Below are 27,927 nucleotides of genomic sequence, written 5' to 3'. Positions count from 1 at the left end.
CTCCACCTGATGAATGTGGAAGAGCTGAGAGAAAAAGGAGTCGAGGGATTCTGTCCTCTGCCTTCCTTCTCTGTTCTCACTTTCAGTGGTGGGCCAGGAGGGGGAAGTGACCTGAGGAAAAAAGGGTATAATAGGGTTCGGTTTTGGTCATTTGTGTTTCTTAGGGCATTGGTGTCTTCTTTCTGCTCTTGAAGAAAGTTCTGGTTGGGATAGGCGGATGTGTCTTCTCTGAGGCTGGTTCCGCACATGCCGACTCGGTCCTGGATGTAACGTGCTTAGCTTGTGGCTTGCTTCAAAACTCGGTGATCTCCCAGACTTTGTGGGGCTACTAATTCTGCACTCATGGGGCATCGCAGATTGTCTATATGAAAAGGATCCTAGGGGGGCGCCTGGGTGGCACAGCGGTTAAGCATCTGCCTTCGGCTCAGGGCGTGATCCCGGCGTTATGGGATCGAGCCCCACATCAGGCTCTTCCGCTATGAGCCTGCTTCTTCCTCTCCCACTCCCCCTGCTTGTGTTCCCTCTCTCGCTGGCTGTCTCTGTCTCTGTCGAATAAATAAATAAATAAAATCTTAAAAAAAAAAAAAAAAGAAAAGGATCCTAGGAACAAGCAAGCATGCCCATTGCATTATTCGCAGTGCTCTCTGCTTATTCACGTGGCTACCTTACTGTCCCATGGGACTTCACTTATAAAACATAAATTCAAAGAGGGGCACCTGGCTGGCTCAGTTGGTAGACCATGTGACTCTTGATCTCAGAGTTGTAAGTTCGTGCCCCACACCGGGTGTAGAGATTACTTAAGAATAAAATCTTTGAGAAAAAATCTTAAAAAAATACAGGGTCAAAGATAAAATTATTATGAATTTCAAGATGGTGACAGCGGATCTTTAAACCGAGTGTGGGTCATTCTGGGCATGGGGCCCACCGAGCGAGCCCTGCTCAGAAACAGTCTCTTGTATACCCGGATAGTATCTTAGAGGAAGAGGGGAGAGAAGACATTTTCTGCTATCCCCGAAATGAGACTGTCTTGATGACTGGATCCTACTTACAAAATGAAATAATAAAGTAACTACCTCTTAAAAAATTATTTGTTCCTAAGATTCATTGCAGAAGTTAAGATTCCATTGTGTACTGAGAGAAAAAGCAGAAGTTATGGTACGTAGATAAAGAAAATTGTTAGGATATAGGGGAAGCCTAGAGGATTGGCACTAGGAAGCAGGAAGCCTTCAGAAACCATGCTTCTGCTTCGGATTTCTAGGCTCTTGAGTAGACTCATCTGACGTGTTGCATTTCCCTTCCTCTCAGGAGATCTGCCTTGTCTGCTTCTGAGGGTGCACGTGACCTGACATGGGAGCCCCTCAGTTTAGCCAAATGGCACATAGGATAGCTGTTTTTCTGGTGGAGAGAATATAGAATTGGTCCAGTGTGTATCTGGATCCATCTCTGGTCCAACCATTGATCACTGACGAGGAGCGAGTGCCGAAGCCTGGAGGCTCATGGGCTGGACGGGCACTCCTGCTGAAGTTTTCTACTGCTGTGCCTCTTGTACTTGATTAAATGTCCTCTGCATAAAAATAGTAATAGGGCGCCTGGGGACCTCGATCGGTTAAGTGTCTGCCTTTGGCTCAGGTCATGATCCCCGGGTCCCAGCATCAAGTCCCGCGTCAGGCTCCCTGCTCAGTGGGGAGTCTGCTTCTCCTTCTGACCCTCCCTCCTCTTGTGCTCGCTCGCTCGCTCTCTCTCACCCTTTCTCAAATAAATAAAATCTTTAAAAAATTAGTAATAGGTGATAGTAATCAGTTTACAGTTACTGAGCCTGTACCATGTACCAGGGTCTTTGTTAATCATACCTTCCTCAGCTCAGTGTCAACAGTAAGTGCTCAGAAGGACATGAAGAAAGTGTCCTCACGGACAAGCTAACGGTTTTCCCAGATGATCTGGACAATGGGGAGCAAAGGAAAGAAACCCAGGTTCATCAGAGCTCAGAGCTATACTCATAACACAGCTGGAACCGAATAAACAAAGGCTGGGTTTTTAGTTTTTGTTTTTTTTTAATTTTTATTTTTTTAAGTAATCTCTACACCCAAGGTGGGGTTCATTCTTACAGCCCCGAGACCAAGAGTCACATGCTCCACCCACCGCACCAACCAGGCGCCCCTGCAAAGGCTGGTTTTAGTATATACTCTGTTGAAGGGCTATTACCACTCTCTTGTAGTTTCCGTTTCCACATGGCTATTTGTTGGCTGCCATCAAAGAGTTGAGGAAACTTCCGATCCTTGATTTTGTTCAAGGAACTCCATTAAAATGATGGTAGCAATTACAGCAGACTCTCAGAAATGTTTGCCCTTAGTTAATGAGTGACTTTCAAAAGAGTGGCTGTGTATTCTCCAAGATGATGTGCACAGTCCCACAGAAATTGATGCCAGATGGATCCGACCCGCGTGGGAAAACAGGCTTCCTGGAATCTTCAAGATGTGTTTTGTTTTCTGCAACTATTTCCAGGCTGCCCCCTCCTGGCTGATAGAAGGGGGCAGCGCTCAGGACAGAAGGATGTAAATGCCAGGAAGAAGCCACAGTTCCAGGGAGGTCTCAATTTCATGTGGCCTCAGTCCAGGTGGAAACGGCTGAGTCTCCCCTCCCCATATCGTACCATGCCCCACGTCACCTCCACAGAGGACTCAGAAAGGGTTCACATCGTTTTTTTTAATCATCTGCTTGCTGCATCAAAAGGGCTACTCTTGTTGCTTATGGTTGTCATGGCTGAAATCTCGATATAAGATTAAATATGTAAACATAGGAAAGCAGATAAGTTCGATGAATGGTGGTCATTTCTGTCCCCCTCCTCTCTGGCTTTCCTCATCTGTACTCTGAGAATACTTACTGATTTCCAGCATAGATGAACTAGATTCTCTCCTGAATAAAAGTCAAATGAGTAGACTTGTTTGTTTAGACTGTTGTTAATGTTTATTTAAAATGCTCATTGAGGTGCCAGCTAGCCATGAGTTTTTTAAGTCCACTTCATGAATTCACTTTTTTTTTTTAAGTGAAGGAAGTTACATTTAACAAATAAGCATAAGGTGGGGCACCTGGGTGGCTCAGTTGGTTAAGCAGTCTGACTCCTGATTTCAGGGTCCTAGGATCCAGACCTGCGACCTGCGTCATCTCCCTGCTCAGTGGGGAGTCGGCTCGAGGAGTCTCTCTCTGCCACTTCCTTTTCCCCTCCCCCAACTCCTGTGCACACACGCTCTTTCTCTCTCTCAAATAAATCTTTAAAAAAAAAATAAAAAAGTATAAGGTGATTTCTATGTTAACTAGTATATTCATTAGTTTTCATAATTAAAGCTAATGCGAAAGTAACATCTAGGTCATAGAAATAAGCTGTGAAACTGCGTGTGTAGATAGAGGAATGCACTCAAGGGGGAATAATTATTTCACAAAACAAGTGCCAGTGTTTCTTATTACTGTTAGAATTTAGTTTTTTAAGAAGTAAAATATTATCCTTGTTTCATTGTAGAAAATTTAGAGAATACAAACACAGACTTAGAGACATTGACTACGCTTGTAAAATTAATATGTGTGATGTATGTATCGCACACCCATCTAGGTAAATGTATAATTTACTTTCTGGAGATTTCTATCTCAAATTTTAATAGAAAGCATTATACAAAAGGCCATAAATAGGAGATAACCAAATAACTGACAATAACTTAATTGATTATATAGTGAATGAGCTAATACTATTAAATGTATGTAAGACTCCTTTTTGCATATGTGGCTTCCAGACATCTTATCTGTAACCCAGACTGGTGAATATCTTTTTAGCACATAATAGTGCCCACTTGTGAATGAGACCAGAACAAAGATTATATTTGATATTATTGTTTACTTACCTACGAGGCTTTTTTACCACCTAAATGATATCTCCCCACCAATTTTAATAACAAAGCTTTTTGGAGTGAGGTCTTAATGAATTTATAAATTCTTACACACCCCGGGCCTCAGTGCTAGACGTTTAAGTGCAGGAAGACAAGGCTGTGTGTAATGTTAATATAGCAGGTTTTTTTAAACCCATCTGTTAGAGCTCATACTTTCAAGGAAGTGTTTTAATCAGCATGGTTGCGTAAGAGGTTATGGATTGTCTCCCTAATTTAGGACTGGAGTTTTGTGAATGTATTTACTCAGTAGCAGTGGTTGAGTGCTGTGTGTGTTGGCATTTCTGCGGGCCCTGTGGATGTAATAACGGGTGAGACAGGTAGACTACAGTCTCACGAGGGAGAGAGAGGACACCCAGCCATCGTGAGATAGGAGTTCACGCTGTGGACGGAAGGTGGCACGGGCTGGTAGAGGCTCCCACCCCACCCAGTCCCTGGAGTCAGGTTACCTGTAGAAGCAAGTGACTTGTATGCTGAGCTGAACGCTGGCAGTGGAATTCCAGGATGTGGGTGGGGCTCTGAGAAACAGAACAGGCTCTTAAGAGATGAAATGAGGAAGCGAACATGAAGTCCAGTTGTCTTCTGTTACCCCAGACATTAAAGGGATTTGCAAAACAGTGGCACACTTCTCATCAAATTTCTTGTTGGGGAAAATACATTTTTCATAAAAATATATGATTGATGTTAAAAAAAAAAAAAGTGCCTTAATCGTGATGTATCATAGTCAAGTCCACAGTTGAGGCCGAGAATACTTGCTGCTCAGGAGACTGTTAGAGTCAGACTGAGCTTTGAAAAGCCCCGAGATTTAGAGGGAATGGCATGCAGTAGGTGCTCCGTGAATGCTTACTGATAATTGACAAAATGATTGTTGCACAACTGTTGAGGTTTAAACCCAGATTGGTCTAAATCCTGGACAACTTGCTAATTCATTATCTCATTTCCAGGAGCACCTGAGTCATCCGAGTAAGAAAGTCCAGGCGGCCAAGGCATGCTGAACCTGCCTCAGATACTCGGGGTGAGTACTTTGACAAGGACCATATATACTTGGGTTTTAAAATTGGGATACATTTGTTTAAATCCAGTTCATTCGATTTAAAGTTACTCAGTTTGCATATGCATTGATATAGTTACCTACATACACTCACAAACTAAAAGTTTAATTGATGTGGCTTAAGGTAAGTCAGCATTTTTTTTTTCCTGCTTTCTGCTGACTGGCTGGTTCAAATCCAGGCTCTACCACTTGTAACGGTGTGACCTTGGGAAGGTTACTTGACCTCTCTGTTCCTCAATTCCTGATCTTTATGTTACAGTGATAATTACACCTAAATTATAGGATGTGTATGAAGCTACGTGAGATGATACGTGTGTAAGGAGCATAGAATACTGTTTGTCATAAAGAACTGTGTAAATATTGTGTTGTCATTATTCTAAACCATAAAATATCAACATTAAAAGCATTTAACTTGTCACATCAAATAGTCTGTAAAATAGTTGTTAGTATATACAAGATAATGATTAAAATGAAAGCATTTTAAATGTTTCTGGGGCCACCTGTGTGGCTCAGTCCATAGAGCGTGCGACTTTTGATCTTGGGGTCGTGAGTTTGAGCCCCACATTGGGTGCAGAGGTTGCTTAAATAAATTTAAAAAAAATTTTTAAATGTATTTGAAGCCAAATGAGTTAATATATGCAAAGAGTAGAGAATACTGTGTTATAGCGACCATTCTGTTACTGTTTTTGACCATGAAATATTAGAAACCTTTAGATTACTAGATCAAACTAATACTTTACCATCTGTCATGAAGGTTTTGATTATTTTCAATGTTTTAAATATGTTGAAAGGCATGAACTACAAAAATGAGGATGAAATTAAGTGGAGAAAATGGAAATGCAGTCATTTAGAATACCGTTTCTGTCTTCAGATGAAAAATATATCCTCAAGGAACCCAGTTCCATGGAACTGAATACATTTTAAAATCTAATTCATTTTTCTTGCAATTTATGGATCTGGAATTATTAAAATGTTCATATCTTTGAGCTAATGTGGCATAACAAATTTAATTTGCAAAACAAAGATGACATGACTAGAACATGATCCATAATCACTTTTTTTTTCCCCTTCAGCTTCTCGTTGTAGGCACTCTGTTAGAAAGATAGACAAGTCAGGCGTATTTTATAACTTCATAGAACTTTCCAAATAAATAAGCTCTTAGAAAATCATAAAGAAATAGAATTTTGGAACAAAACAATTCCTTAGAATTAATCTTTTATAGTGTTCTCCATTGTGTAGGGCGCAACCCCACCGCCTTTGACAGCGTTGTGTGGAATGTATGGGGCTGCTTTGGGCTCCGTGTAATTGGATATTTGTGATAGGATGGGGGAGCTGGAGGAGGATTGGGTGGAGAGGAAAGGCTAATGGGAAGCTTGCCGTAGAGCGGCAACTCCTGGGGCAGCCACGGCCACACACTCCTACTGATGGCCGTGCTCTAGCCTTGGCTGGCAGCTTCCCCGGGAAGAGTGGGCCCTCACTTCCCACATGGCAGCAAGTCTGCAAGTGGGTCTCTGAGATCTTTCTGGAAGGTGGATTGGAGCAGCACGTGTCTAAACACAGCTTAGCGCCTGCCTGCGGTCTGATCGTTTGCCGTGTCTAAGAAAGATGACCCGAGTTCAGTGTTGGTACACTTCTGGGGCATCTGATTTCATGGTGTTGAAGTCTTCGAAGCTCATTCACATTTCATGTTGGTCTTTTGGCAGAGTCTGTGGGAAGAGGGTAAAGATTGTAATGAAGCTTGTCTCTTGGAAGGGCCGTTTACTCTGCCTGTAGCAGGGATGATGATTATTGGTTCTAGTAGTGGTAGTAATTATAGTAGTAAAGGGAGGGGAGGGAGTGAGCGGAGGAGGAGGAATAGAGTGACAGTACTAATGACGCTAATATTTATTGGTCACAGGGCTAAGGTCTGACATGTAAACTCATGCACTACTTAGAGCGATACGACAAGAAATACATCAGTATGATTCTCGTTTTGGAGACCACACACAGAGCAGTTCAATAGCTTGTCCCAGCTCGTCAAGCTAGTAAATGATAGAAGTAGAATTCAGACCTATGGAGTAGGAATCCCTCACAGCGGCTCCCATCTTCCGCCCTTAGAATCAAGACCTGGGCTTGATTATTCCGTATGCTGGCTGTGTAATGTCACTTGTCACTGCATTGCTCACCCTTTAAGCCTGGATTTCCCCGTCCACGGAAAGTCTGTACTAAGAATCACCAGTCTGACTTCCTCAGGGGCTTAATGTGTGAGGGAGAAGAAGATGTTGAGAACGTGTTTTGTAAACTGTAAACCCTTCATCAATAAATGCTGGCTATTCTCTGACGAGTATTAAACATTTTGTGTTCTAGAAACGAAAGTAGCATGTTGTTCTAAAACTTTGACAACAGCAGGTGTTGTAAATTCATTCTCAGGAATTAAGATCTCTCTCTGGAGGTCATCCAGTTCACAGGTTTTCAACCCTGCTGCATATTTGTGTCATTTGGGGGACTTTTGGAAAATGGTTATTGCCCAAGATTCAGTCCACTTTCAGAAATCGGATTTAATTGGTCTGCTGTAGGGCTTAGGTTTCTAAGTATATGTATACGTGCATGCATCCGTACTTGTACCTGTAAGCGTGTAAATGTGTGTGTGTGTGTGTGTGTGTTGCCCCACGGTGATGCTACTGTGCAGCCAGGGTGCACACATGGCTGGATTGAACCAACAAGCTTCCTTTTGACTTGTGGGGTGACCGTATGTTTACGGAGGACAACCCCTCTTAATACATGTTGCTCACCACCCCACCTGGTAGCCCGCCCCTTTCGCTCTCAAGTGTCGTTGAGATATATAATATATATATATTATATAAATCATATAGTCGCCTACTCACGAGGAACTGAGGCTTTGGGAGGCTATGTTCCTTCTAAAAGGAATCGAATATGGGATTGCTCTAGAGTCATGTTGAACACCTTGTGGGTAAGCAGGGTGTTTCTTCAGATTCTTAAGCTGAGAGCGTTTCTTAATTTTTCTGTGATAATAAGAACTCTTTAACATAGATATAGGCTCTGTTTCCATGTAAGCCAACGAAATTTTGCAATACTGAGGTCTCCCATCCCACCGGATTCATTTATGTAGAAAACAGTTGATCATTTATAATTTCTGAAAGCACCTTTTTGTGAATACATCCCCTTTGTTATTTAGAAAATTAAATTGAGAAAACAAATCAATGGTTTTATCAACTGTCCCAATACTAGTTTTCTGAACATCACGTGTGGCCTTGCTGGATACAACATGCTTAATGACAGCATTTGTGAAACCTCAAACCAAAAGAAAATTTGACTCCAACCAAGAGATCTGACCTATCATTTCTCTGATAGGCAATGAAGCAGTCTTCTTACCTGACTCTTTCTCAGCCAATGTCAGACTTGATTTTGGCATTAACATCAGCATTACCCAGGATATACACGCCTCATAATAGCTAGGATACTTTTCAGCCTGTAGTCTGGCTTTTCAAGGGTACACAAGAAGTCTGTATTCCATGCATGTGGGTGTTTTGCTATGGTAATAGTAAGAATATCGTCTCGTCATTGGGCATATTGTTATAGGATGACCCAATCAGAATTGCAGATCTAGGAAAATAACATGTCTCAATTAAGTCCATCAGAGTGAAACCAAGGATGGTAGACGTTCCTATCACTCAGTATTAATGATTTTATCTGCTTGTGGAATCCAGGGATTGCATGATGCCCTGAAGATTCAGTACAGTACAGCATACGGACTAGAATGTTCACAGTTTTGTTGGCATATGATCAGGAATGAAAGTCAGAGATTGATTTAATTTTTTTTTTAAATTCCAGTATAGTTAACATATACTGTTCTGTTTCAGGTGTATAATATAGTGATTCAGCAATTATGTACAGTACTCGGTGCTCATCGCAAGTGCCCTCCTTAATCCCCTTCACCTAATTCCCCCATCCCCCCAGCTCCCCTCTGGTAACCACCAGTGTGTTCTCTACAGTTGAGTGTGTCCCTTGGTGTACCTCCTTTTCCCCGTGTTCATTTGTTTCTTAAATTCCACATATGAGTGAAATCATGTGGTTGTCTTTCTCTGACTTGTTTTGCTTAGAATAATATCTCTAGGGGGCGCCTGGGTGGCACAGCGGTTAAGCGTCTGCCTCCGGCTCAGGGCGTGATCCTGGCGTTATGGGACTGAACCCCACATCAGGCTCCTCCGCTATGAGCCTGCTTCTTCCTCTCCCACTCCCCCTGCTTGTGTTCCCTCTCTCGCTGGCTGTCTCTCTCTGTCACATAAATAAATAAAATCTTAAAAAAAAAAAAAGAATAATATCTCTGGCTCCATTCACGTTGTTGCAAAAGGCAAGATTTCATTCTTATAATTAATTTAAAAAAGAAAGGTCAATAAATTTCCCCAGACATTTTCTGAGGAAAGAAGATGAATAAAAGAGACATTTAATCCAAGTGTCTGATTCTTCCAAGACATGCTGGGTGTCCGTCCTCTGTATTCTTAGGGTACCATGCACATATCCTTTCTTAGGACCCATGCCACAGAGTACTATAATTAGTGTTTTGCAAGTCTTTCTGTAGTCTAGAGCAGAAACCATACCCTACTTAGCTTTGCATTCCCAGCACTTAGCAAAGAAATCAACCCATACTGGCTGGCTCTTAAAAAAACCTTGAGTGAATTATTAACTTACCATGAAATGAAGAGGAGCTTGAGTATCCAATCAAGAATTGTGTTCTCGGAGACAACACAGAGTGAGGGAGCTATGATATTTAGGCTGACATGAATATATACAATAAAGCGTCGTGGAAACCAGGCATTTCCTATGAACAGAGTTAAGCTCATTCAGTATTCTGAGAGAATCAACCACATACCATGGGTGCTTGAGAGAATGAGGGAGGTAGGGAGAGCTTATCAAAATCTGATTTTGCTCAAATAGATCAATATGTTTTAATGTCCCTCCTGTGGATGCTGAAACAGTTGAGTTCATCAAAGTGCATTCTGACTTAATCCGATCAGTGGGGAATCTCTTTCAACGTGGAAATGGCCAAAGCTTCATGCATACACTTTCTGGAATAAGGTGATCATGAGATCAACCAAGGATAACCTAATGCAAAAAGTTTAAGTAGTCCTACAAAATTCTGACTCATTATCTGGATGAAAATGACAGCATACATACATGATGAAAGTAATTTGCTAATGCCACTGTCACCTGCTTAGAATGTCTCAACTGTGACAGTCCTTTCCAAAGAGGCAGTTCCATTGTCACCTCCAGAGTGTGAGAACTCTGCACCTCCCCGAGTCTGTTAGACATTCCTCCTCTCTTACTTACACGAAGGTGTCCATTTCTGAGCCATTCCATGGCCTACATGATAAAGAAAAACAGGAGTGATGGAGTTGGCCTTCTGAACAGGAAGGTGCTTTTTGTAATACCAAGCACTTACCGATTTCCCTGCGTGTGTTCAAAGGAGTGTAAATACCTGGCTGAGTTCAGCTGTGCCTATCCATAAAACGCCAGATGGCCCCTAGACACCGGCTTTGCTTACTAATCACAAACGATGTCATCTCTGTATTGGTGTAATGCGCTGACTGATAAAGTTATGCAGTTGTTGTGGGACTGGGGAAGTTTTATAACCATGCCAGCTTCCACGCTTTACCATCTGTAATGTTTACAGACCGCTTTGGGGATGTTTCTCCAAGGATAAATCGATCCCTTGAATCTCGGTATCATCTATACATCACTGAGGTACTTTGCTCTGTGTTTTTGCCTGTTTGCAAGATGAATGAAACTGTTCCTTTTGAATCTTGAACCAGCATGTGACGCAGGAAGCACCTGGCGACCTCACAGTCCCAGGAACCCCATCCACGCCAAGCTCTCTGACCCCCAGGCCATCAACAGTGTGTGTAACTAATAGGGATTGGGGACTGTGCTGCTGTCCGGAAACCAGATTTTAGAGAAAAGTTTCCCTGATGTTAGACAGTTGACTGAGCCACCTGGTCTTTCTTCCAAGATCGTTTGTTTGCCTTTCGGCTTAAAGAAGGGGAGTTGATATCTACTGCTCTCCCCCATCCCCTTTAAAGAAAATCTTGCAGATAATCCACTTCACAATTTAGCAAGGGCAGGTAACTGTTTCATATGACTGGAATAATGGTAACTCTATTTCTAGTTTTTGAAAAACAATCGTGTCTTTAAAATGTAATATACAACAGTAATTTTTTTTTTTAATTTTAAGTAAGCTCTGCACCCAAAGTGAGGCTTGAACTCATGACCCCAAGATCAAGAGTCACATGCTCCATCAGCTGAGCCAGCCAGGCGCCCCTTAGAGCAGTGTAATTTTTTAACAAGAATATATTACCCATGAGCTACAATGGAAGAATAGTTGTCTTATGGTCTAATATATTCCATCTGAATATTGTTTATTCCATTATTTCTATATTTCATAGTATTTCATCTACAAAAAATGATGTATTTTAGAAGTAGGTGTCTCTGCCATTGTCTGCTCCTAGTTTTGCAAACACTTTTTTCTTTTTTTTTTTTTTTCGAGAGAGTGTGTGCGTGTGCATGAATGTGGGGTGGGGAGAGGAAAGGAATCCCAAGCAGACACAGACCTGAGTGCAGAGCCAGACGTAGGACTTGACCCTACCGTGACCCAGAGATCATGACCCAAGCCAAAATCAAGAGTCAGACGCCCTTTTGACTGAGCCACCCAGGAACCTCCAAAGAAACATCTCTGAGGTGATTTTGAAATGTCACCTTTTGGCTTTTATACAAGTGATTGAGTTACACTTCCCAGGAGTAAAGCTTTTTTCAATAAGATCTGCAGTATAATAGCCATGACACAACCAATTCTTCATTTCAAAGTCATGAGGAAATCAATACATTAAATTAATTTTGAGAACTGTCACTCGCAGAGCTGCCCAGTCTAGTAATGTTAATAGCGTGTATACCTTTCTGCAATGGAGGCCTTATTAGAATCACTTTTTAAAATGGTTCGATAGGGAGTCTACAGTGAAGGACGACGTGAGGATTGGTTTCTTCAGCCTTTTGATAAGATTCTAGTAGAGATGTGACTTTCTCCTCCGAGATAACTGTTTTGTCACAATAATCATGAATATTCTTTTGCCTTTCATAGACCCATGTGCTCTGCTAAGGTCAAGATTTCAGAGGGAGCTTAATAACATTTGTGGTAGCATGTGGTGACTCACTAGGGCTGTTTGTTTGTCCTTGTCTAAAACGTCAAGACGGTATCCTGTCCCCACTTCTTCAAATCATGGTGCTTCCCACACTCCATGCAATGGCGTCATCTCCTCTGAGGTAGTATCTGACTTTATCAATGTCTTTCTCTGGGCGGAAGGTCCACCTGCTCTGAAATCCCGTTCGACTCAAAGTTGTGAGGAGAACCGAATTTTGTGATTGGAAACACAGCTGTTTATCTTTCGTATCTACCCAGATATTCCCATGACACTGCAAGGAATCTCCATCCGTTAGAACTGGTAGAGTACAGATGGCAGACACGCACACGAAGAGATGCTCCGCATCTTATGTCCTCAGGGGAATGCAAATCGGAACAACCATGAGATACCACACACAACTGTTAGAAATGGTGACATCCTAAACATTGACAACACCAACTGCTGGGGAGGAGATAGAGCAAGAGGAACGGTCTTCTTCCCTGCTGGTGGGAATGCAAGATGGTGCAGCCACATGGGGAGACAGTTTGAGGATTTCTCACAGAACTAAACATAGTCTTACCATATGATCTAGCACTTGTGCTCCTTCGTATTTACCCAGAGGAGCCGGAAACTTCTGTCTACGCAGAAACCTGCGCACAGACGTGTGTGGCAGCTTCATTCATAACTGCCAAAGCTTGGGAGCCACCAAGGTGCCCTTCAGTAGGTGAGCAGATAAATACACTGTGGCCCATCCGGACGATGGGATAATACTCAGCACCGAAGACAAATGAGCTATCAGGCCGTGGGAGGAATGCAGGGAGCTTACAGTACACGTTACTGAGTGAAGAAAGCTGACCTGAAAGGGGTCCATACTGCACGACTCCAACTCTGTGACCTACCGGGAAAGGCAGAACCCTGGAGACAGCAAACAGATCCGTGGTTGCCTGGGGGTGAGGGTCCCGGAGTGAGTAGGCCGGAGCACAGAGGAGTTTTAGGGCAGTGGAAGGACTCTGTATGCTATTGTAATGGTGGGTACCTGTTGGTAGTATTTGTCCAAACCCCACAGACTCTGCAACACCAGCAGTGAACGATAACAGAAACTGTGGACTTCGGTGAGTACAGATTCATCAGGTTGGCACCATACTCACGTTGGTAGTGGGAGAGCTGATGCCTTGTGGGGGCATCGCTGTACAGGGGAAATCCCTGGACCTTCCTCTCGTTTCCCTGTGAACCTAACCTAAAACCGCTCTAAAAAAATAAAGTCTTAATAAAAACAACAGCTAGCGGGGCGCCTGGGTGGCTTGTCAGTTGAGCGTCCAACGTTTGATTTCGGTTCCGGTCACGATCTCAGGATCGTGAGATGGAGCCTCACGTCATTGGCTCCATGCTGAGCAGGGAGTCTACGTGTCTCCTTCTTCCTCTCCCTCTCTCTGCCCCTCCTCCTGCTTGCATACGCGCTCGCTCGCTCTCAAAGATTTTAAAAAAATTAATAAAAACAAAAACTAGTGATCCCATTTTGGTGCAGCATGATCGGTTTTAAAAGTTTGGAGCCTCAGTTTATTTGACTTGAATGCAATTGAATCTGCTGGTTGTTGCAGAATTTAAAGTACTCTGTGTTCCCTCTCTTGGTTTAGTACATAGTTTCTTTGCAGACATTCTGTGTAAGCCCTTACTCGGGTTATTTTATGCATCCAGCTACATATCCTAAATCCTGAAATGTGCTTCCTGCCTGTGCCTTTTGGGTGGCATCCCTTGCCTTTTCCTTGTGTGGCTTTAAACAGTAGGAGCCACCCTTTCTCTGGACGCTGGCACGGTTCAGTTACCTGCTTGGAGGCCGGGCCCTGCCGGGCACCTCTCACATGAACTTGTCCTCCGGGACGCATTGGAAACCATATTACCTTCTTTTCATCCAACGTGTGGAGTTTTCGTAATCTTAGAACAAGTTACTAAGTGCCCGCTGTGAGCCATGTGTGCCGTCAAACTCCAGAGATGATCGTTTCTCTTCCCAACCACACAGACAAGCGCTGGGCGGTTCTTTTATCCCTGCCTTGAGGTTCAGGAGTGGTAGTTTCCTCCAGTGGGGTCACTTTCCCAAGGTTATGCAGCTGGCAATGGGAGTGGCCGGAAGCAAGAGCTCCATCATCCCAGAGCCCACCCTTCGAATGGGACAAGCTCTGTTACGTCACCGCGTGCGTGGAGTCGTGGTTGCTTTCTGGTGGGAATCTCTCTGTTGCGCTCTGAGTTCCTTACACACACGTCCGGCTTCTTTGTATACAGGTGTCTGTATCTCCGGGACCTGCAAGCGAAGACCTTGATGGTGATGTAATACTCGCTCACGTTCTTCCAGTTCGCATTTCCTGCACGTTCTTAGCTCCGCAGCCCTGTTTGACTTGAGTTCTTACTGTCACCAGCTCGTAGCATCTAAGAGCATCCCTCTCCTGCATCTTCTCCACTCTCTCAACATTACCAACAACACATCTCATTACTTCTGTAGCTTGTGGGCATCTTGTGGACAGTTTGTCCTCAGAGCTTTTGCTCGTCTGATTTTGTCTAGGAACCCCTGCCCTCCATCAGGTTCTGTCCCACTTTTCTATCAGTGTCTGCCTCGTACTCATTTCTGCCTCATGCTTCCTGGAGGATGTTTCTTGGGGGTGCTGATACTCTGCGGAATGACTTCACTGCCAGGGCCATAGGACCTTACTGTGTCCGGTTTCTATATATCTATATGTATATCTATATATATAGATATATATATATATCATGTTATATATACACGTGTATGCTATATATACGTGTGTGTATATATATATATCATGTGCGTATATATACACACACATATATGTATCCACATGAGTTATGTATATATTATGTATATAATATATATTTTTATTTATTTTTGACGGAAGAGCCTTGAGGTCAGAAACATGTCTTCCAGCTCTCAGTGTGATCTTTATTGGTGCCCGGTGTGGCTCTGTCAGTAAGCTCCAGCAATCACCCATTCAACATCTGGAGAGTTTTTGGATCTCTGTCATTATCTCCCTCCCCTTCTCATTCTCCCACCCCCTCCCCTTTTCCTTCCCCCTCCCCTTCCCCTCCTCCCACCTTCCCCCTCCCCTTCTCATTCTCCTCCCCCTCCTCATTCCCTCCCTCCCTTTTCCCTGCCTCCCTTTGCCCACCTTCCCTTTTCCCTCCCTCCTTTTCCTCTCCCCCTCCCCTCCCCCCTCCCCTCCCCTCCCTTTCTCCCTCCTCCCCCCTTTCTCCCTCCCCCTTCTTTCCTCCCCCCCATTCTCTCTCCCCTTCCACCTCTGAAGCTCCTCTTTCTGCATTCTTCCTCCTCCTTTCTCTCTCTCTTTAAATGCTCAGCTGGGTCACCTGGCTGGCCCAGTCTGCAGAGCATGCTACTCTTGATGTCCAGGTCATGAATTCAGGCCCCACATGGGGTATAGAGATTACTTGAATAAATAAAGCTATAAAATTTTTTTTTAAATGTAGACCTTTCATCTTCAAATGAAAAGGTAAAAATAAATTTACAAAAAATAAAAAAATTAAGTAAAAAATAATAATAATAATAGGGTAGCTGTTAGTGGGCACTTATAAGACGAGCTTCCTTTTTAGACTCCCCATTACCATCTTTTTCCTCCTGTCACCCTCCCATGTGCCAAGTGTCAATCAACTTATATTCTCGCTTTTCAAGAATCATGTTTTGTGCTTCTCTGCCTGGCACAAGCTGTTCCCTTCACTGAGCACAGCCTCCTCCCTCCTTTGGCACACATACAATCTCCAGACTGGTGTTTTGGATCTTCGGGTTGGCGTCTTCAGTTGTGCCCTTTCTTGCTGAGGCAGAAACGATGCTCTCTCCTTCCTGTCTTTTTTTTTTTTTTTTTTTAAGTAGGCTGTATGCCCAACCTGGGGCTTGAACCGCTGACTTTGAGACCAAGAGTTGTACGCTCTATAACCGAGCCAGTCAACTGGGCACCCTTCCTTCTTGCCTTCTTGGTTCTGTATTACAACCTCAGTCCATTAGGTCATCACTGTTTGCATAAACATATTTATGGATATCGCTGTTTATTTACATACGGATTTTATTTTATTTTATTTTATTATTTTTTTAAGATTTTATTATTCCACAGAGATAGAGACAGCCAGCGAGAGAGGGAACACAAGCAGGGGGAGTGGGAGAGGAAGAAGCAGGCTCATAGCGGAGGAGCCCGATGTGGGGCTCGATCCCAGAACGCCAGGATCACGCCCTGAGCTGAAGGCAGACGCTTAACCGCTGTGCCACCCAGGCGCCCCTATTTACATACGGATTTTAGACTTGAGTCCTGTTCCTCTTTGTATCCTAATACTATTCATTGTGTCTCATACATCCCTGCCTGGAAGTGCTTTCTGGAAGGTCCTTCCAACTGCAGACTGACTTCAAAGACTTGATTACTTATTCAGCCTTGAGCTACCTTTTGATGGAAAAGAAGTGATTTTCTTTCATGAACAATAAGGGCATACATCAATATCAATAATTTTTATTTCAGGAGTTGAATTACTTATTAAAAAAAAAACCTTCCCATTTTTATGAGCTTGCAATAATCGTGTAAATGAGTTAGTGACTTTCACCCAAACTGTAATGAGAGAGCTGGTAATTTTCTTTAGGTGTGCGTCTGTAGAGTTTCATTCCAGTGGGGTTTTGTAGTTCCTTTAAAAAGCAAGTGTTTTTGGATGCCGCGAGGCAGTCTGATCTCAGGAGTTCTGAGAGCCTCGACCTTGGAGGCTCGCTCTCCTGGGACTGATGGCGAAGTCTCAGTTTTGTCTTCTACCAGATGTATGACCAGTGTATGTCCCTTATGTCCCTTACCATATTTCATGTCGTAATTTTACAAGGGATAATCTGAAGATGTTCTACAAACGTGAGGTAGTATAAGAGAGTAAGTGCTGAATAACTAGTTAAATTTACTAAATTTCCAATATATGTACTTCAGCTGTTCATTACTCCTCTCTTATTATATACATATTTTTCCTCTTCTTCCTCATCCATCCCCTCCTCCTCTTTCTCTTCCTGTTCCTTCTCCTCTCTCTCTTTTCCAAGTGATGCCTTCTAGTGACCTGTGCTCACCTGGATATGAGGTTTTAGTTCAACAGCTTATTAAGATGTTCCCTATAGTAGTGAACTTTAGGGATTTTTGGTTCGAATACATTTTTCTCTAGCAAGGAGAAACAGAAGATCACACTTCTGGGACAACTCTGCATCTCAGAAAGTCTGCTTGCTGCCTTCCTCAGAGGGGTTCACTAGATCCCGTTGACAGCGCTTGGGTAGACGTAACCAGCTTCACCTCACGGGGAGGCACGTAGTGCAAGTACCGTCCTATACCTGTCACCCCCAAAGCCTGTGCAAGACTTTAATGTGTGCCTTTAATACACCAATATGGCGGTCCTTGGACAGTAGTTTCAGGCTTCTGGTCAAAACAGTGAACACAAAACAGTCTTCGTGGATGGACATCTGCCCCCCAAATCTTTCCATGGGATGTGTACCAGTATGTGACCCAGTGGTACCCCAGGCTCTGTTCTGGATTATTAAGTCCAAGTTGCTTATTCTGCTGCCCCATCCTGTTGCACTTGAAAACCTTAGTACTTCCTGCAAATCATTAAATAGTCTTCACAGAGGAAAGTATCGCAGACAGTGAGCACACCAATTCACACTGCTGCCTTTTTAATATCACTGTTTGTTTTGTCACTGACATTTTCACATGAAATATTCTGTCTAAAGTACCTCTATTTAATTTCCTTCAGGATAATGAATTCTGTGCAAGAAAGAGCTGTTTTCTGTGGAGCGTTATTTCTATTCTTTTACCTTGCCACTGCTTTGTAATTTATTTACCGTTCTGTTCTTTGAGAATGCTGCTTTGCTGCATGGTCCAACTTTGTTTTTCCTGCAGTTTGCTTTCCCCTTTTTGTAATTTCTTGGTGACAAGTGTATTGTCTGCATTTTCACATGCATCCCGTTCTTCCTCAGGGACACTTCATAAGCCCTGATTCACATCGCACTGACCATAGTACTTAGGTGCCCCTTCTCAGTCTGCTCGGTGCGTCAGGCCCGTGGGCATCCGTGTGTGGGATTCTGTGTGGCGTCTGACATTGCAAACGGTACTTGACCCCTCAACACTGGTTTCCAGTAGTTTTCCCACGTGTTTCCAAACACATCAGAAAAACAATCATGCATAGCATCTATTTTTATTTTTGTTCTTAAGATTTTCTTGTCTATTTCATAGTGTACACGTGCTCACGAATCAGTTTCTTCTCTTTAGGTCTTTCTTAACATTTGTTTCAAAAATAAAATTGCAAACTTTTATAGATGTTTGGTTGGAAAATGAAGCTCTTCATTTAGCAGAGATACTGCAAAATAGGAGCGTTTGACATAGGGATAGTTGGCTGAGAAGAGTGGGGGTTCTAAACTTAATCAGCTCACCGAAGACGTTTTTTCCCTCTCGTTTCAAACTGCTTACCTAATCCTTTTCTTAGGGCACTCAGTAAAGTAGACCACTTTGAAAAATTATTTGCTCCCTAGCAAGAAGGTGGGAAATACACACACGGATTTGTGTGTCTACGTATATATACCCACACTCACATATGCCACACACACTTACATGTGTATATGTATACAGATATATATACACACACACATAATACATATATATTATATCTGTGTAGGGTAGTATATATATGTCATATATATAATATACATTTGTTGCAAGTATATGTATCCTAAACTACATGTATGTAGTATACATATCTACAGATACACATGCATACACACATACACACATATAATGCTTGTTATAGCTGTGTGTACAATAGTGTATATATTTCTGTTGTATAATAGTAAATATTTGTTGGTAGTATATGTATCTCGTATAAACTGTATGTATGTAGTATACATATATATACGTATCCATGCATATATATAGATACATACACACACACGTATAATACTTACCTGTTACACCTGTGTGTACAATAGTATAGATATCTGTCATGTAAAGAGTATATATTTGGGGCGCCTGGGTGGCACAGCAGTTAAGCGTCTGCCTTCGGCTCAAGGCGTGATCCCGGCATTGTGGGATCAATCCCCACGTCAGGCTCCTCTGCTGTGGGCCTGCTTCTTCCTCTCCCACTCCCCCTGCTTGTGTTCCCTCTCTCGTTGGCTGTCTCTGTCAAATAAATAAATAAAATCTTAAAAAAAAAAAGAGTATATATTTGTTGGTAGTATATGTACCATGTGTAAACTACATCTATGTAGTGTACATAGACACGTACACATATACATGCATCTATACATGTATACACATATAATTATCTATTATACGTGTGTGCATAGATAGGATAGTGTGTGTATATATGCCATATATAGTATATGCTTATTAGTAGCATGTGTATCATATATGCTACATGTATGTACTATATATGTGCATGTACATACCTATATACACATATAATACTTATCGGTTATACTTATGTGTATATATATACGACAGTGCGTGCCTATATGTCATACATGTTGTATATATTTATATATATGCTAATATGCATATATATATGTGTATGTACTCTACATACATATACTTACCTATATACACATACGATACATATGTCTTACACCTTTGTGTGTGTATATATGATTGTGTGCATGTGATATATATGATATATGTTAGCATGTGTCTCATGTATATACTACATGTATGTACTCTACATATATATACACATACATATATATGTGTAAGTATAATAGTAATGCATAGTTAGACTGCAACTTAACTAAGTTGATAATAGGATGTGCTAGAGGTGAGGAAGAACTGAAGGGCAGAAGGCCAGAGATGTTCCTATCCTCACACCTATTTCTAGTTAGTTCTAGGAGAGGGCAGAGGAAATACTAGGATGTGGGGCCATGTGTAATAAGGGCTTCTTGATAACGTCAGTGATAGATGGTGGCCATTGAAGATTAGGGAAACCCATAAAGGTTCAGGCAAGAGAAAGTAGAAATTGAGTCCAGCTGAGAGATGTAGAGAAGTGCTCACAGTAAGTCTCCATGGGTTACTGTCCAAACCAACCAACCTGGAATTTGTAGGGCTTATGCCCTGCGCCCAATAAGGAACTGAGCTGGAAAGCAGAAATGAAAGCAGAAATCAATGGGAAAGCTTCAGTGTAAATGCGCCCATACCTCAGCAATTTCTGTACTTTCTTGTCATCCAAAAAATGGGTATTCACTGAGAAAAACACATTTCAAAATGCAGATAACAAGGAAGAAAACAAGTAACATACAAATAATTACCAAGATTCACACTGAAGTTTTATTTTTCTATTAATTGAGGGTGAGCTGGCTTTTCTGTTTGACATCACTGGACTTGCACTATGTCACAAACTCGGGGCTGCTCATTGGTCTTCAGGATGTGGGATGAAATGAGACCCATGAGTCTGACAGAGCGTCAGGTGAAAGTGTTGCACTGTGCTTATGGGCTGTAGGGAGTCATGTAACATGCGTGAGGAAGGTGGGAACAGGGAGAGCTGTACTGTAAAAATGGTACTTATATTGAGATGTTAAGGATTCTATAAAAGTACACGTATCTGACAGAGTTGGCAGATAGTTTCAGGCTGCCTATTGCTTAGAGCACCTGAAGTAGAAGGAAAGATTTGAGTACTTGAAAGATGCAGAATGGATATAATATGGCATTTTTTGAGAGCTGGTGGGTGAAGAGGGGCGGGTTCTCCTAGGAGAGGCGTGATTCAGTATCCCAGTGACCACAACTCATAGGCTGACACTATTTTCGTGGATTTGGCCAAGAGGCAATTATGGATCTCAAGGTCTGGTATCCAGGTGAAAGGGGGAGAAATGGGAACATACAGGGCCAGGCTAAGAACCTAAGTTCATTCTGAAAATGTCTTCAAGGAGCGCAGCCTGTAGCCGAAATTTCTTCTGTTCATAGAGGTACCACTGCTTCATTTTCTCTATGATCGAAGAAGGGCAGGGCACACGTCGAAGTAATGATTGATGAATGCATGAAATCTTTATTTTTGTGATTCCTTTGTCATCTTTCTTGGCTTCAAGATTCTTAGTGCAGGGTTCAAAAGTCAGTTGTGGGGATTTCGTTTCACCAGTGGAACTGTATGCTCCAGTCCAAGAAAAAAGGGCTACCTGAAAGCTTTTATTTATTTCTTTATTTTAAAGATTTTATTTATTTGAGAGAGAGCGTGTGCACACACAAGAGAGAGAGCATAAGTGGGGGGAGGCCGTGGAAGAGGGAAAAGGAGACTCCCCTCTGAGCAGTTAGCCCGACCCCAGATTCATGACATGAGCTGGAGGCAAACACTTAACCAGCTGAGCCACCCAGGCACCCCTAGCTGAAAGCTTTTATAAGAGAGAGTCAGAAAATGACAAGAGGAGCGACTAGTGTGTTTAAATACAACATAAAGGTACATTCTGCGTGATGCTTCAGAAGGAGCACTCAGAAGTAACAGATGGCTTGTGTGAGGGAGTGATACGAGGGAAGTCCCTACATCACGTTCAGCACGAGTGTGCAGGGATTTCTGTGTCACGAGCTGGAAGTTCCATTATATTATAACAGGTCATAATCTCCAACATCAAGCATGACGCTAGAATGAAATTGAAAAGAAGCTCCTCCATTTGAATCTTTTGCCTTTAGGCCATGGCCATACTATTGAGACAGGACTTCAAAGTAACCTCTGAATCCAGCCTGCTCTCTTTCTCAGAGAACTTGATCCATCCACTAATCCCACTGGGGCAATACAGAAAACATGGCGGATCATGAATTAGCAAAATAGCACTGCTCCGTCAGTTGGGTGTTTTATACTCAGATGACACACGACACTGTTCTGACAGCCCATCTCAACTCCCTCCCCCTGGCGTTGTGTGTGCTTTAGTTAGGCAAACATGAGAATATCAGCCCAGATTTCTGAAGACCCAGTATATAGCAAGGATGGAAAAACTGGTGACTGATTGTAAAATAGATTGCAAATATCAAGTACAAAATCATTACATCAAAACTTTGTACTTTCAGCATTAGAAAATAGGTGAACCAGCCATCATGTTTCATAGTTAATTCAAATAAACAATTTATGAGCCTGAAAATTATAAAACCGTTTTTACAATTACAGAGATAATTTGGTCTCATGTATTTTCCACAACAGAAATTCTGTAAATGAAAAATGCCATATGGAAGGGCACAGATTTTGTGTTAGAAGACTTTGGGTTCTGGGTTGACCAGTTAACTCTTCATCCTCTGCAAGGTCATCCTCCTGCGGGACCTTTAGCCCAGTCATCTGTGAAGAACTCGTGCTAAGAGCAGCTCCTCCATGGGGTCTCTGCAAGAAGCTCGCAGATAGCTAATGTGTGAGAAAGAATGTAGTCAGTTGCAGAGTTCAGTGCAAATTTAGAGATGTCATTAAAGTATATAGTTCTTGCTTTAAATAGCAATATATATACATTTTTTTTTCTTTTAGAACTTTATTCATAAGGAATTAAGTACTCCTGCAATAGTAATTCTAACTCCTTGAGTAGTAAAACTAAGTATAATTTCTTTTTCCTGTTTTATGCCATTTGATAGTAAGACAGTAATGTTTAAGGCTGTCGTAGGTTTAATGGATAATGGATATTAGAACTCTTTTTTTAAGTGATCAGATTTGTCCTTGAGTAAAAAGGCATTGTAGTCAAATTAGTATTCAGTTGGCTTGTTTTATCCCAACTTTGTGAGCTATTTCCTCGAGAATCATTGACTATTTGCCACCTCTTTTAAAATTCAGAAAATGATATTTAGGGATGCCTTCCATTTTAGAAAGATAAAAGGGTAAGCAACATCGAAGGGGTACTTACTTATGGTGTGCAGAATATCTAGAAAATGCCATGTAATAAGAGTTTTGATGGGGCTCAAAATGACAACCCAGTTTCTGGTGAAGCTTGGTAAACCTTTGCCCTCTTAACCCACCTTGATTTCGCTTGTATGCACTGATTTATTTGGGCACCTATCTAAGAATAGGAGGGACAGGACAGAAAGTCTCAAACTGTGTCAGCAGTTGTAACAAATAGATACATTTCTGGTGGACTACCAGGCAGGAGTGGGGGTGGGGATGGATGGGGGGGGGCAGTGAAGGACTGAGACCTTTAAGACCCAGATCCCACAGTGGATGATGTAGCCCCCGACGTCATACTCTTAATAAAGGGAGGAAGCCTTTGACAACATGATGAGAATGTTGGAAATACAAATGTGTTGCAGGTGAGCCTCCTTTCTGGTTGACACATGAAGGCTTTCGGAATTAAAATTCAGTAGAAGATGTAACAGCTATTTGTGGGAAAGGCTGGATAGCCCCTCTTCTGGAGATAAGCCAATCTGCAGGTGGCAGGTAGGACGGTAATAGCTTTTCTTTTGCCCCACAGCACAGGGGATGTCTTTGAGCCCTGCAGTCCATTTCCTATGATACAAAATAATTTCCCCATTATAAAAGCCCTTTGGAGTTAAGGCTTTTGACTTCTAGGTGAAATTGTCCTGAATGATGTGTCTGGTTTTTTTTTCGCCCTGGAAAAAGAGTGGGTTCTTAGAAGACCCAGGAGAATATGAACATGTGTTGTTCCTATCCTGTCCGCCACTGTATTTTATGAGAGGTTGGGGAGAGCGAGAGAGAGGACTCGTGGCATTACTTCTTGTCTCCTTTGGCGGCCCCAGCTCCTTCATTCTGTATCATATTGCTGTTCTTACATACGTGAAAAGTATCAATACTTAAGGATAGTTTGTGCTATCACAAACCTTAGTTAATTAAAAATACATACGTGGAGAGTATCATACACTTTATCTGCAGTGTAAGGCTCCAGGCTGCTGGGGAACGATAAATCAGTGAGACAATGTGTCATCTTTGACCAAAAAACTTGAAAAATGAGTTAGAAATACCATCTGGATGAGAAGGTTCTTCCTAAACCAGTCAGGATTCTCAAAGCATTTTCGGGAAAGGATGGATAAGAAAAGCGCGTGGCGTTGCTGGTGTGATGCTCGGGGATGTGGTGGGAGAATCTGAAACCCTACCAGAGGACTGGGTTTACTGTAACTTCACGCTCATTCTGTGGCCACGAGTTGACCCACTTCACGTTGCAAGTAAAGAGTTGGTCTCTAACGCAGTGTAAAGCATTGCCAGGCATCCCGGGACACCTCTGAATTGGCTCTTCCTGGAAAGGTCTCCTTGGAGTCTCTGTCCAACCCCACGATTCCCTGCTTGACTCTAGTTTTGGCCAACTTTTCCTGAAGCCTCTGGTGCTGGGATTAAACTCACGGCCGTCACATTTGCCTTCCAGGAAGTCACTGGCAAACAGCCACGCCTGTTTTCAGATTTGTGCCTGGCTGATGGCCAGGCTTGTCAATCAGCCAGAAGGTGTCTATCCTACAAATCACGACTGGAGTCCATTTGCTGGAACAAGGCTGAGCTGCCAGTTTCAGAAGATAGTGTGTTTCACTCAGGAATCCCATTTAATTATGCAGAATGTATGTGTTTTAGTTTTTGGTTACTCCTGAGTGTTGAGCTGTAAATGGGAACTAACAAGAGAGAACGTGTGTGTAATGCCTCACGGGGTCAGGCGGATGGCAGACGTGGGGTATGAGGTCCTTTCATTGATGCTGGTGCTTCTCTCCCTGTACTTTGCCAGGGGGAAGTCACATGTTAGAGGTGGTTCACTAGTACAAGCTCACGTAGGTGATGAGTGCATAATGGTGCGTGTGTGTGTGTGCACACGTGTGCGTGCATGCGCGTGTGCGTGCGTGTGAAGGCATAGGAGGGTGAGGTGAGAATGTGTAGTGGCCTGTTCCCTAGCAGCCAGGGTGAAGCTGCACAGGATAATCATATAATGTAAGAACACCATTTGCTTTGTTAATTGAACTATAACTCACTGCATTGAAGTCTGGTAACTAACCTCTGCTCCAAACATAGTTCAAGAAGTATAGGGGGCGCCTGGGTGGCACAGCTGTTAAGCGTCTGCCTTCGGCTCAGGGCGTGATCCCGGCGTTCTGGGATCGAGCCCCACATCAGGCTCCTCCGCTATGAGCCTGCTTCTTCCTCTCCCACTCCCCCTGCTTGTGCTCCCTCTCTCGCTGGCTGTCTCTATCTCTGTCGAATAAATAAATAAAATCTTTAAAAAAAAAAAGAAAAAAAAAAGAAGTATCTTAGGGGGCGCCTGGCTGGCTTAGTGGGTAGAGTGTGTGACTCTTGATCTCCAGGTCAGGAATTCGAGCCCCATGTTGGGTGTAGAGTGCACTTTAAAATTAAATTAAAAATAAATAAGTTTAAAAATCAAACGAAGAAAAGCAAGAACCGTCTTAGGAACGTCGACAGTACCTGAGGAACACCTGAGGAAACCAGGAAGATGCACTGAACGTGTCCGTGACGCCACAACCAGCCATCGGCAGGGTGAGCTCTGAACTCTGCCGGCTCTCGTGGTGCCTCCCACTTCCTCCCACTGGAGATTTCTTCCTGCTCGTAGTTGGAATGTGGAAGCTGCTCCTGCTGTTAGTACTGAGGGAGGAACAGGTAGATCGATAACGGGAGTGACAGCGTGCCATAAGTGCACCGTGATGCGAGTACGTAGCCATGGGGTGATGGGATGTCAGCCCTACTTGTATTTACTTGAAGTTTCTCACTTGATAATTTAGTAAAGGAGACAAAGACGTCTTTAAGAAGGACACGCCAGGAGTAGGAGCTGTGTGTTCTGCACTTCCTATGCACCGTGCTCTTTCTGGATCCATAATTCTTTGATTTTGCAATCCACAGCAAATTAGAACTATCTTTTCTGGGTGCGTGATAAAAAGCTAGAAGGAGCAGAGGCAGAGTTCAGTGGGCTCCTCTTCATTTCCTAAAGGGGCAAAAAGTATAAATTTAATAATTCCATCATCAACCTGCTGGCCGGAGAACATGGCTAGATGTGTATACAAGGCTTATTCGGAGGAAAGTGGGTTATCTGCCCATCACTGGAATTACTTGTCAGGCTAGTCTCAGTAGCATGTGATTTTGAGGTTTTTGCCTGGTAACCACCAAGATAGATGCCACGCCTGATCAAATAGAATGAAACAGTTACACTGTCTGCAAATTAGTAAGACCAAGTTAGAATAGTATCGGGAGGGCTCACGGGGAGTCTGATTTCAAAGCTTCGTGACTCAGATGGGGTGAAGGAGACCTGTAGACACTGCGAATGCGGCCTCATGGTTTTGATGGACATCACGGGTGGGGGGCGCTGGTACCCACCTCATGATTGCTTAAGCAGCCGATACTCGGGCAGAAAAATAGGAGACATAAATTTCCTAGTGATGCTTTTCCACATGGCTTTGCATGACTCTCTTCATTAAAACACAAGTTACTGGGGGTGTTATGAGATAGAAGGTAGGGAATCATGGAGAGAAAAGCTGAAGAAAGCCTTTAGAGGGCATAATTCACTTAAATTAGATCAGAATCTATAAATGAGTGTAATCACCATATGATAATTGTCTTTCTCTGCTTGACTTATTTCACTTAGCATTATCTCCGGTCCCGTCCATGTTGCTGCAAATGTTGTGAAATTGTTCTTTTTGATGGCTGAGTAACATTCCATTGTATATATGGACCACAGCTTCTTAATCCAGTCATCTGTTGAAGGGCATCTGGGGACGTTGTTTAGAGAACGTACAGCATTTTCTCAAGGCGTGGATTGTTGCCCAGTGATGAAGAACACTGAAACTATGTGAGGCTGGGACTGCCCTTTCAGTTCTTCCTACCCTCTCCTACTAGAAGCCAGCTGACATCACGTGCATGCTGTTTCACACATAGTGACCACTCAAGAAATTGGATTAACTATTTAAGAATCAGATGGAGGGGCGCCTGGGTGGTGCAGCCAGTGAAGCATCTTAACTCTTGATTTCAGCTCAGGTCTTGATCTCAGGGTCGTGAGTCCAAGCTCCACACTGGGCTCCATGCTGGGCTTTGAGCCTACATTAAAATAAATAAATAAATAAATAATATATATATATATATATATATACGTATATATATATATAATAGAATCAGACGAAATAAGGTCACAGACTCTCAAAGCAGAAGATATTTTAGGTGTCATCCTCTTCAAATGCCTTACTCAACAAACGAAGTACCATGGATGGGAGGAAACTTCTCTTTTCCTCTACCCTTTTCAGTTGTCGACTAGGACCCAGGTAACAAAAGACAAATTAACCAGGGAAGGCATACAAGTTTATTTAATAGAAGTTGGCATGACATGGAGAAAAGAAAGAAAGGTTGAGCGTGAGGGTTTTTATGCTAGATTTGATGTAGGGCGCAACACTGTGGAAAGATCCGATAAGAGAGAGTGAACTGGGGGACACTCCACAAGACCTCTGTGTTGAGATTCCTTAGTGTCTTGTTGTCTTCGGTGGTAAGGACGCTCCTTTCTGAGAATGGGGAGGGGACCTCTCCCGTGAGAGTTTTGTGACCTGCTTCAGGGGATGATCAGACGCGCCTTTCTACACCTGCCATTTCTTGAATTCCTCCAGGTGGAAATAAGTTCATCGAGGTGCACATCCTGAACCCCATCAGCTGAAACCCAAGCAGGTCAAGTGACTAGACTCCCATTCTTCCCCTAGATACAATACTGTTCCTTGACTCAGTGCAGTACTGTTCCCCTGTAGGACGCTATTTACATTTGGTGATTTGATTGTAATCTGTGTTCAACTAGAAACATCAAATCTTGGGATGCCTGAGTGGCTCAGTTGGTTAAGTG

At 42.8% G+C, this 27,927-nt stretch overlaps 1 long non-coding RNA gene across 2 annotated transcripts in view; it reads left to right on the top strand.

Annotated features, from left to right (window-relative positions):
• LOC103666319 overlaps positions 1 to 27,927 on the top strand; it is a 282,801-nt gene that overhangs the window by 11,604 nt on the left and 243,270 nt on the right. For both annotated transcript variants that reach the window (XR_005835915.1, XR_005835913.1), the window contains exon 2: positions 4,877 to 4,947. This is a non-coding gene — a long non-coding RNA (uncharacterized LOC103666319). The remainder of the gene's footprint in view (positions 1 to 4,876; positions 4,948 to 27,927) is intronic.

Source organism: Ursus maritimus, assembly GCF_017311325.1.
Source record: "Ursus maritimus isolate PB19 chromosome X unlocalized genomic scaffold, ASM1731132v1 scaffold_X1, whole genome shotgun sequence".
NCBI classification, from domain to species: Eukaryota; Metazoa; Chordata; class Mammalia; order Carnivora; family Ursidae; genus Ursus; species Ursus maritimus.
The sequence above is the reverse complement of the archived record's forward strand: the minus strand, read 5'-3'. Positions and strand labels throughout refer to the sequence as shown.